At 40.3% G+C, this 10385-nt stretch overlaps 1 long non-coding RNA gene across 1 annotated transcript; it reads left to right on the forward strand.

The window, feature by feature from the left end:
* The first annotated feature begins 1880 nt into the window (after positions 1 to 1880).
* LOC106038461 (uncharacterized) lies at positions 1881 to 9441 on the forward strand. Its single transcript, XR_010828772.1, has 4 exons — positions 1881 to 2808; positions 4236 to 4329; positions 6247 to 6339; positions 9046 to 9441. It is a non-coding gene; the product is annotated as an uncharacterized lncRNA (long non-coding RNA).
* Positions 9442 to 10385: the final 944 nt, after the last annotated feature.

Below are 10385 nucleotides of genomic sequence, written 5' to 3' on the forward strand. Positions count from 1 at the left end.
ACAGTTAGGGTAACCTCTTGGATGCTTGCTTTCCAGTCTGCACGCCATCTACCTGTTGGCCCTTTCTCACTGCTGAATGACATCTGCCCAGGTGTCCACAGTATGGCCGATTATTTTCATTTATATGCATCCATGCTTTTTTTTTTTTATTATTCCGACCCCATGCTTCTGCAAGCATCTGCAAAACTACCTCATTATCCCCTGATCAATTCCCATTTCCCCTAAAGTTCTTGCTTTTCCAAAGAACTATAAAAGGTGTGACAATACCTAGACTGATGGTTCCTTGAGATGATTTGCCAGTCACGCTGTCCAGTGTTTTCTTTTTGTTTCCTCGCATTCCCCATCTGTCTGGACCCATCTGTTTTCTGTTGTCTGAAATATGAGTTATGAGTTCTTTGGGACAAAAATATTTTAGACATGTCCTTATCCCATGTTCTTACACGTGGAGTTGTGGTCCCTGAGTAGCATTTTTGGGGCTACAGTAATAAAAATGGTTGTTATCAATACTATGCTACTCCATAGTGTAAGTTTGCCTGATGCTTCTAATTATAAATCCCTATTCTAGTTATTTATAACTTTGCAAATTTTTATGCTGGGTGTTTGCCGCTGCTTAAATTTTTTTTGGAATGTTTCAGCAAAAATGGTTATGCTATTTCCCAGAAAAAAGATTATGAAAAAAAGACATTGTTTTGCCAATGTTAATGAATTGGTTGTAAGAATTCTTTTTTGGAAATGCTAGCTTCTCCATGCTTTGACTTGAAGGTTGGCAGGCTGGAGGCATCCTGGTGCCAGACACATAAGCATTTGCCCATATTTGGGTGAGTTTTAAGCCCTATTCATTATTAGTATGGTAGACTTTGGCAGATAAATTATTCAAAATTCCTGTCTGTCCTGAGCATGTGCTACCTTTTGCATGCCAAATGCATTATCTTGAGTTTTCTGCAGCCTTACTGACCAAGGGTTTAATTGCAGATGCTTTTAAAAGTAGCATCAAGCTGGCACATGACTTTTGCATCCTAGCCTATACACTGCCAGATCAACAGAGAGCAAGAAACCATTTAACTTGAATCTGGGCAAGAGAAGACCAAGGTCTTGGATGTGTGGCCAGAGAGAACCAAGAAGCTGAGCTGAAAAAGCATGGAAGCTGGTGGATTTTATCAAAAAGAAAATAGGAGAGAGAAACTGTTTGGACAAGGAGACATGAACCTAAAATTGGGAAAGAAGAACAAGGGCAATATGAGAAAAAAAAAAAAAAAAAAGTGAGACCGGCAAGATCAGGGTAGAACAAAATCAGGGATGAAGAAACCCATATTTGCTAGATGAAAAGCCACAAGGAAGAATGAGGGTAAGGACATAGATCTTGTGATCTAAAGTGACCTTTAGACACTGTTGGGATGAGGAGTTAATTATAAAAGAGAATAGATTGGATGAGAAGTCAGTCTGGAAGAAGAAAAACTGAGGAAGGAGAAACAATTGAACAATCTAATACGAGAGAGTTAGACAGGGGAGTTAGTGAGAACTGATTAATAGAAGGAAAGATTGAAACAAAGACCCCAAGCGAGAAAGATGGTGAAATGTAGGCTTGCTGGATCCAGAGCTGATTTTGAGAGGATGAGAGCAGAGCCAGGATCATGTACATGGCAGAAAAGAACAAAAAGGAAACTGAAGACAAAGAGCAGAAACAGGGAAGATGTGGAATGGGAACAGAAGGTATATGTTATGTTGAATAATGTTGCAGTATGGGAATTCCTAGGCAAACAAACAGGAAAGAGAAGCTTTGAGACAAGAAAGAACTAGAGGAAATAAGGCAAAAAAAGCTCAGGAACATATGACGGGAAAAAAAAAAAAAAAAGAGAAGAGAGAAAAAAAAAAAAAAGAGAGAGACTTGTGAATCAATACGTATGATTCGTGACCATCAAGGCTTGACATTGTACCCAGTTGCCATTTGCCTGCATCGAAAATATTTCTGTGAAGTTTGCTTGCAGACTGCATCTTGTGTTCCCTTGGAAAGCCTGTCCATGCAGAAGGTGACAGTCAGGTCTTGCTTTCTCTGGGTAGAAATTCCAGCCCTGTCAATGACCCACCCATACTGTCAATATGATTCCACACAGTGGAATTGCTGAGAGCATTTTGTTGACTTTTCAAAAAAAACTTTACAATTTCAGACAAAACCCTCTTCACAGCTAGCTGAAGATCAGGCTCTCACATGTTAAGAAACATCAAAATTACAGATGCCTACTGGAATCTTAATTTAATGTTCTTCTGCACAGCTGCACACAGAATGGCTCTGTTTGGAATTCACTTTCATAAGCAAGACACTCAACCAGACACAGATACATATAAGGAAGTTTGGACTGTAAATAATTTTAAAATAATAGGCATGGAAGAATAATTTTACTGAGTACTCATTTTTACTATTCATTACAGAACACAATAGTGTGTGGTGTTCTACCTGGATTTAGAAGTTCACACATAACTGTGTCTCTGGAAGAGTAAAGTAATCTTAAATAAATGCCTGTGATAACTCTTCCTGTTTCTTAGAGATCTTCAGCCAACTTGCTTGGTTTATAAACCGAAGTTGCATACCAAATGCTATATCGCTATAGAAAAATATAACAGCTTACCATAGTACCAATACGATAATTTTATTTTATTTTATTTCCTCCAGAACCCATTTCTCAATGAGGACTCCACCATTCAGCCATCTCAAAACAATTACCATTGGAAAGCTCTAACTTCCAGAGGAGGAAGGAATTGGTGTCAGATGCCTTGAATCGTCAGCTTCCTCTGAGCCTGGGCAGGCTTATGGTAAGTGTAGATATGGAGTACAATTTGTAGTACTTGCTCTAGCTGATGTTTTGCTTACTTGATGATTAAAGTACCATTATGGAACCATCACCAGTGCTTGATATGTCTCAACAAGAGATTTTGTAGGCTTGCTGTTACAAAGCTTTGCTTTTCAGAGAGCCTCAAAAAAGACTATGTAGACTATTGACTTTTGGTACCAGTCTTTCTTTTGGGAGAGGGGATTAAAGGGATCTATAGTCTAGAATCAATTTGTATTCCCCTATTAATTTATGTCCCATTGATTCTGGCTTAGCTTTTGAATGAAGACACTGGAAAGATTAGGGAGGAACATTGACTTCAGTGCATACAATTTGGTGAAGACTCTCAGCTTCATTCAGCTGTCATTTCTGATCAGGATGCTGAGTGATGGGACCACTTTCATGAGCTTATGCCCTGGCTGAGATCTCAACACTCATGTCTAACAGGATGTATTGGGTAGGGGCTGGAGCAAGAAGAGCTGACAATATATGCCAGCACTTCTCCTGGAGAAAGCATGACTGCCACTCGTAGGATGGAGTAACACAGTATTCAACACATTTCAGTGTGTACCTGGATGCTCCAGCAACAACTCTGGCCAAGAAAATTTTTTATGCTCTTGTCAAGGCAAATGTGACTTTTTCTGCCAGATGCAAACCTGTCACAGTCATCAACATTTTGTCCACCCAAAATGAAGACCGTCCACCCATGCCACTTCTCTGATGCAGAATCATAAAGAACACTGGAGTCCTTTGAAAGAAGCTATATATTAAAGGGCTGTGACCTAAGTACCGAACCAGAGTGTAGGTGCACAGTGTCCCTCTGTATTCTGCATTTTTCTTAGTTTTTCTTTCTACATCTTCCATTTACAGATATTTCCCAAGACACTCCCAGGCTGAGGGATTCTACTGATTCCTTAGAAAGGGATCAGTGCATGCCTGTGGATCTGCTTCCTTCTCAGACTCAGGAGCACAGAGACCTTTTCATATTCTGAGGCATTTCTTTCATGCCTCACGGGCATTTCAGAAAGACAGAAAGGAGGATCTAGCCCAGGCCTTGCTTTTAGCAATGATATATTCTTCATTACAGTCTGGGAAGAAATATTTATGGTTTCTCACTGGATGTGAAAGCAAAACACACAGCCTCCTCTTGCTCTGGTTGGCCTTCATGAAAGAGCTGAAGTGTCTTGTCCTAAAAGGAGAGTGAATCATCTGTGAAAAAAAGATATAAGCTTTGTGAGCAACTGTGTTCTAGAAGGGAAATTTAAGAAATATATGGACATGGAAACGTGGTGGAGTCGTGGGCTAAGGATTTCAAATATTATATGGGAACCTGACCGGCAAACTCAGCTTGCTAAACATAAACTGGGCTTGCTTTTTGTCTGTGACATGACCCTGTGTGCTGCTTGGCAGGTTGCAGCACCGGAGCTCCGCAGTGGCTGGTGACACCTGGAAGAGGCTGCAGCTCTGCACCGCATGTCCCTGGCTGCTGCATCTCCGGCAGCGAGTGAGTCTGGCTGGGTGTCTTATGCGGGAGTCTATTTTCAAATGCATCCCAATGACAAACTCATCACTGTGGTTCCAGAGCAAAAACGTTGCAGGAGAGTTTAGGAAAAAAGAAGTAATCCCACTGAAAGTGCTTTGCAGGTCACAGTACGTGAACATTTAATATATGTTAATTTTGGTGGTGTGAAAAGAATTTACAACAAGAGTGGTGGCAGGAAATGTAGATGAGGTTGTTTGTTTCACCTTTTTGAGAGCAATGATCGCTCAGACCCCAGCCACTATAACTCACAGGACAGCAACCTCCATCCTCACCAGCATTCTTTTTCTCATTTCACTAGAAGGTTGTTTCTGTCACATGTGGACTTGGTAATAATGGTCTGTCTTTTTCATCACAAAACTGGATTACTGGCCTGAGATTGTTCTGTAAATTCTTTAGGGCCACACTGAAACTTATCTGGGAATGTGGGATGTCCTAACAGTTATAACGTAGGACAGAAAGGAGTCCTTAACATTCAAGTGAGGATATGGTGCAACAAGCATGAGCAGCACTTGGACAGCTTTAGAAATTCAGAAATTAAAATAAATGTCAAAAAGGTGTTTTAGCTGATGAAAACTCACTTGTCAGTAATCACAAATGCTTTTTCCCTGTATCTGAGTGATAAACAATGCCACCAGACCACAGGAAACCAGAGGGTTTAAGATGCAAGAGTTAAAAGCAGATACGGAAGACAAAAGGCTCATGTTTACATGGTGCAAGACAATATTGATGCCTCATGTATATTGAGGTAACTCTCTGTCCATGAAAAATACAGCAGGCTGGGGTGTTTATTTTTTATGGGAGGGTGCAGACCTATTCGTTATGCAACTTAGACCTAGGAAGTGGTATGGGGTTGGTTTTGGCTTCTTTGACATGGTTTTGGAGAAGATTTTGGTATGTGAGCTTAAACTGAGCTCAGATTGCAAGCTTCAAGAATTCATCATTTTTAGTGGCTTGCAAAAGTGGTCCAAAAATGAAATCCTGTGGGACAACTGATGTTTGAAGAAATGCCACAATTAAAAATGAAATAAGGAACATGAAGTAGCTATTGGAAAATGTGGTTCATTTTATAATATGATTGAATAATAGAACAAACACTTACGAACCCGCAACTAAGCCTGAAAGTGTGGGACACGGTTTTAGATAGAAATAACATGCAGCCAACTGTTGCAGAAATAAGTAAAGTGCTGTAATTGGTGAGGTCCTGAAACGCGTGCGCTGCCAGTTTTTAAATGCACTAGGCAAACTTGAATTTGTATTTGTTTTGACTCAATCCCCTGAAATAAATTTGGATCAGATATTTAAAATCCAATTATGCTATCTGCCATATTTCAAATGCTAAAATAAACCCCCCAAAAGGAAATAAGGTCTCCTTACTGCTTTCAAGTGGGTATTAGTGCTGGGAACAACCGAAGAACACTATCATCTTGGTATCCTCTTGGTTAACACGATGGTTTCACTTCACTTTTGACTCCCACTAAAGCAATGGTATATTGGAAAAAAAACACAGGAACTTCTTTCTCCCCAGTAAAAATATACATGATGCTCATTAAAACCCAAAGGGGTTGCCAACGCACCCACATGCTTTAGGGTTTATGTTGTGTTTTCCTCGTGAAAACTTCATGAGCACTTGAAATTGAAAGAACAAATTCCAAATTTTTATTTATTTATTTTTTTTTTCTGTAGTGGAACTCAAGATAAAACAAAGTGGGGAGAATTTCCCTCCTAAACCTATTGTTTCCTATCTTGAAGAACAAAATGTATCATGTATATTGGTTCTTCTTTGTGACCAATGGTTCTCACATTCTTTAATAACATCGGAAATAGAAAACCATGGAAAACAAGGGGCAGGTGTTTCATCCCTTTCCTTTTTTTTTACAGCTTTGCTCTCAGGGGAATTCAATAATGGTCCTCAGGAGCTTTTGAGCATGGATTTGAAGAGTACAGCAGGGAATACACATGAAAAACAGCCAGGTACACACTGAAGTGCAACTCTCAAAGGAGTGTCACATCCATTGCACTCTGCCAGCTTGTCAGGGTGGCTTGGAAGAGCTGTTAGTTGTGAGACAATACGCTACTTTATTTATGAATATGTCCTTTCCTGTGTACTTGTGACTGCCTTGCTGTCACGTGAGCATTCATCTCACACAAAAATCTCAGATGAAATATCGTTTTCCTTGTGATGAAAAAATATTGATAACTATTTCAGTGTATGAACTGTAGAGGTTTCACTCAGACTACGAGGAGCTCCCGATACTGCTCTGTGTCGGATCGATTGCTTCAGTTTTACGTTAGTTCTGTACTGTGAGTGGAACAAAGGCTGTTCAAAAATTTTTAATTGCTATTTTCCTTAAACTTGGGCTCAGCAACAGAATCATCTCACAGAAGCAATTTCCAGTTCTCTCAATCCTGTCGATAACAGGATTGATGAAATTCTAGAATTCTAAATGTGGGATATCTCTGGACGTAAGTACTCGTATGAGATTTGGACCTGTATGGCCTCAGCTCTGCTGCTCTTTTCTTTCCCCACTTAGTTTCATGGTGATTGTGTTGTGGATGGAGCCCCAAGCTCCCTACCCACCCTGTTGGTGAACAACAATCTCAACCGTAGGTCTGTCTCCTATGATTTATTTGGTGGGAGTGAAATTTGCCTACCTTCTATGGACTAGCGGTCTGAAATGTTTTCTTTCATGACTCCGCTTACACCGATGAAGTAGTCCCTAGCTCCTGCATCCTGCTTGTTCCAGCCTGGCCCACATCTGCAAGCCATACTCCCAAGTTTCCCTCTTTCCTAATTCCTAATTCCATTTCTAATCAGGTCCTTCCTCAGTTCCGTCAGGCCTGTGCCCCAGGCCAGAACAGATCAATAGCCCCAGCTTCACTTTGGCTGTCAGTCTCACTTGCCAGAGATCTTTCTGCTTTCCTTTCTTTTTTTGCTCCCTTTGACCTGTGGGGCTTTTAAGTCTTGTAGTGTCCACATGGGGTCTTGTCTGTCAATCAAGAGACAGTCTTTAGTATTGTGTCATCCTAAAATATCATCATACCCTTTATTTACCCTCTTCTGTGTACAGTGAGCTGCAGTGTGGAATGCAAATACCTTTCCCACTGTTTCTAAAGTTTGAAATAATTAATGAAAACAAGGTAGGAAAGGTTATCTTCCTCTGCCAGACTTTCCACACAAGAGTGATGAATTGTTTCTTGTGCTTATTCCACAAGCAGTTTGGGCAGAGATTTGCCGCAGCCTTCTCCTAACACCTCTCAATCAAATGCAGGAGCCATGTCATCTAAGAACTGTGCCACCCTCACCACCATCCCAGCTTCTTCTGGCACTGCTTTCATGTCATCTCTGCTCCTGTACAGCTTTCTGTCTCCTACAGGAAGAATTGCCTTGCAAACTTGGTGTTTAGTCCCCTTGAAACCCAGTGACTCCAGAACTATTTATTTGAACCATTTGTACATGCATAAGGATCAATCTTATGACATTTTTTTTGCTATTATCTTTCTCTTCTGAATAGACGTGCAACAAAAACACTGCATCAGTGCTGGCAGGCTACAATCCCAGATAGCCCCCTTCACGTTACCACTTCCTTCCAGATTTTTGTCATTGTTGGACACAAGCACAAGGAGCGGGTTGTCTCATCATTTGACCTTCCACATCTCCTGTGACAGCAATTTTCATCCGACCCACATCTAAACATGTGGGTTGGCATCCAGCTAATTTTATGCAAAATTTGAAAATTCCTCAAAGTAATTTCATTTCCTTTGGAGCCGAGCCAATAAAGCCTCTCCCTCTGTTTGTCATCCTCATTTGTCATGCTCATCTTGAGCTCTCAGATCATTTTCCTGCCATTTCGTGTGAGAATGGGCAGAGGGAAGGAAGGAAGGAAGGAAGGAAGGAAGGAAGGAAGGAAGGAAGGAAGGAAGGAAGGAAGGAAGGAAGGAAGGAAGGAAGGAAGGAAGGAAGGAAGGAAGGAAGGAAGGAAGGAAGGAAGGAAGGAAGGAAGGGCGGATAGGAAGATTTTGACCAAACTATTCATTAATATAGTGCAAGCAATAACTCTTCAGGTTATTGATACACTTCTGGCAATTCTTTACTGAGCAAGTGTCAGACCCTGCCAGCTGGCTGCACCCAGCTGTTTTGAGGTGATGTTTAACCTCTCATGGGTTGAAACCTTTCATGAAGGATGAAGGAGTTTTCTACAGTGACTTGACCAGGCTTATCTGCCCAGGTAGTGTTGAGGGTGCACATGCCTGATTTTGAAGGTAAGGCTTATGCGGTGTTGAATTTAAGAAGCTCACAGCTTTGATGAAGTCTGCTGCATAGAAGTACCTACTTCATACACATGTATTTCATACCTTCCTCTTTGCTAAACACACCATACTTCAAATACTTAAGAGGAGCAATTCCCATGTTCCCCAACTTATTTTAATATTGATACTATTTTTTACCTAGATAAAAGTGAAGGCTGTTTCTGATCATTAAGAAGAATAGAAAATATTGGCACACCTATAAAATCCCAGTAGCTTTAAAGTAATGTTAAACCATACCTTTAATAAACTTGTGATTTCTCCCAGATGACTTCATTATCTGAGGTCCGTCCTACCTGAGCAACCAGCCAGAAGCATTATAAAAAATCAGAGCTTCTGCACTTCTGACTCATCTTTTTCAAGATTTTTTAGGATGTGCCACAAAGGTGAACATTCACAGCACTATCACCCCATCACCCAGGTATTTTACTGCATCCATTTCACAAAAGGGCACGAGCACAAAGAGAGTGTAAGTGACTTGCTGGGTAAAAGTGAAATCTGTTGGGGGGGTGGTGTTAAAAGTACAGTTAATTTATTCCACTGGTGGTAAAACAATTAATCACATTCTCTGTCTTAAAGTTGTTGCTAACTATAAAGGGAGTACTCCTATCTTTGCACTCGAGTAACTGCCTGAGCTGTTAACAGGATCAGGCCTCCACAGTATAAATCCCCTAGGAGAAAGTCCTACAGAGTTATTGCCTTGCTTGCCTGGCATGGCAAAAACAAGAGCTGGAGCCCAGCCAAAGGCCCTTGACTTCCCATTTTTGGCTGTGTGCGAGACCTCACCCTCTCCACAGAGAATGGGAATACTACAGAAATAAGCAGCAAGGGATCTATCAGGAATGCTGTGTGTCATAAACACGGCCAGCGCTCCAGGCAGTCCTTACAGCCCTCATTCTAGGGATTTAAACAAAATATTTCTTCATCACTTCTGCATTTTAGAGCAAATACAGAACAAGCACAAGGTCTCTCCAAACCTCAGACAATTTACTTTGGCTACCAGTACACCCACAGAAAGAGTTTTGCGATTTATATATTTATCCTTTCCTTACTTAGTATTGATTCTAAATAAAGAAGAAACCATGCTTGACGGGAAACCTATGAGTAAGGACATATGAATTAAAGAGTTTGTTTTATCTACCCACTTTCCTTTTACTGCTGCCAAAGAAAAAGTTTTTCTCTTTGTAGTAAAAGTAATGGTGCTCTGCATTTAATCACTATGGTATAGATTAAGTAGAAGCTTCTTTTTCAGATATTGAGTACTGAAAAAATATTAAATAATTATTCCTACTCCTTCCATTATTAATATTTCATTAGTCTTATCACATCTTCCCATTGCATATTGTTTGAAACATGTACTGGCAGCATACATAAAATTCACCTTTCTTATTTGCCTATCACTGCAATCTGTCATTTTATGCATCTTACACATTTAGTTTAAATCTGTCAGATTTTATGTCTGTTGCAGAAGCAAAGAACAGGTACTTCTGTGGCAGCAAGAGTCATGGAGGAAATTCAGCCTTCTGAATAGAGGATAGTCGTGGGTTCCTAAAGTTCTAATAATTTATTTTACATCCAGATACTTCTATCAGCGGTAAAAGGCAGCCATTTTTCCTCAATGGATAAGTTTAAAACAATATTTTTGTTATGTCTGTGGAGAGCTATAATAACCTTGAACCAGCACTCCAGATGCAGGTTGCACTATATAATTA

This window comes from Anser cygnoides, chromosome 2 (assembly GCF_040182565.1).
Source record: "Anser cygnoides isolate HZ-2024a breed goose chromosome 2, Taihu_goose_T2T_genome, whole genome shotgun sequence".
In the NCBI taxonomy this organism is placed as follows: Eukaryota; Metazoa; Chordata; class Aves; order Anseriformes; family Anatidae; genus Anser; species Anser cygnoides.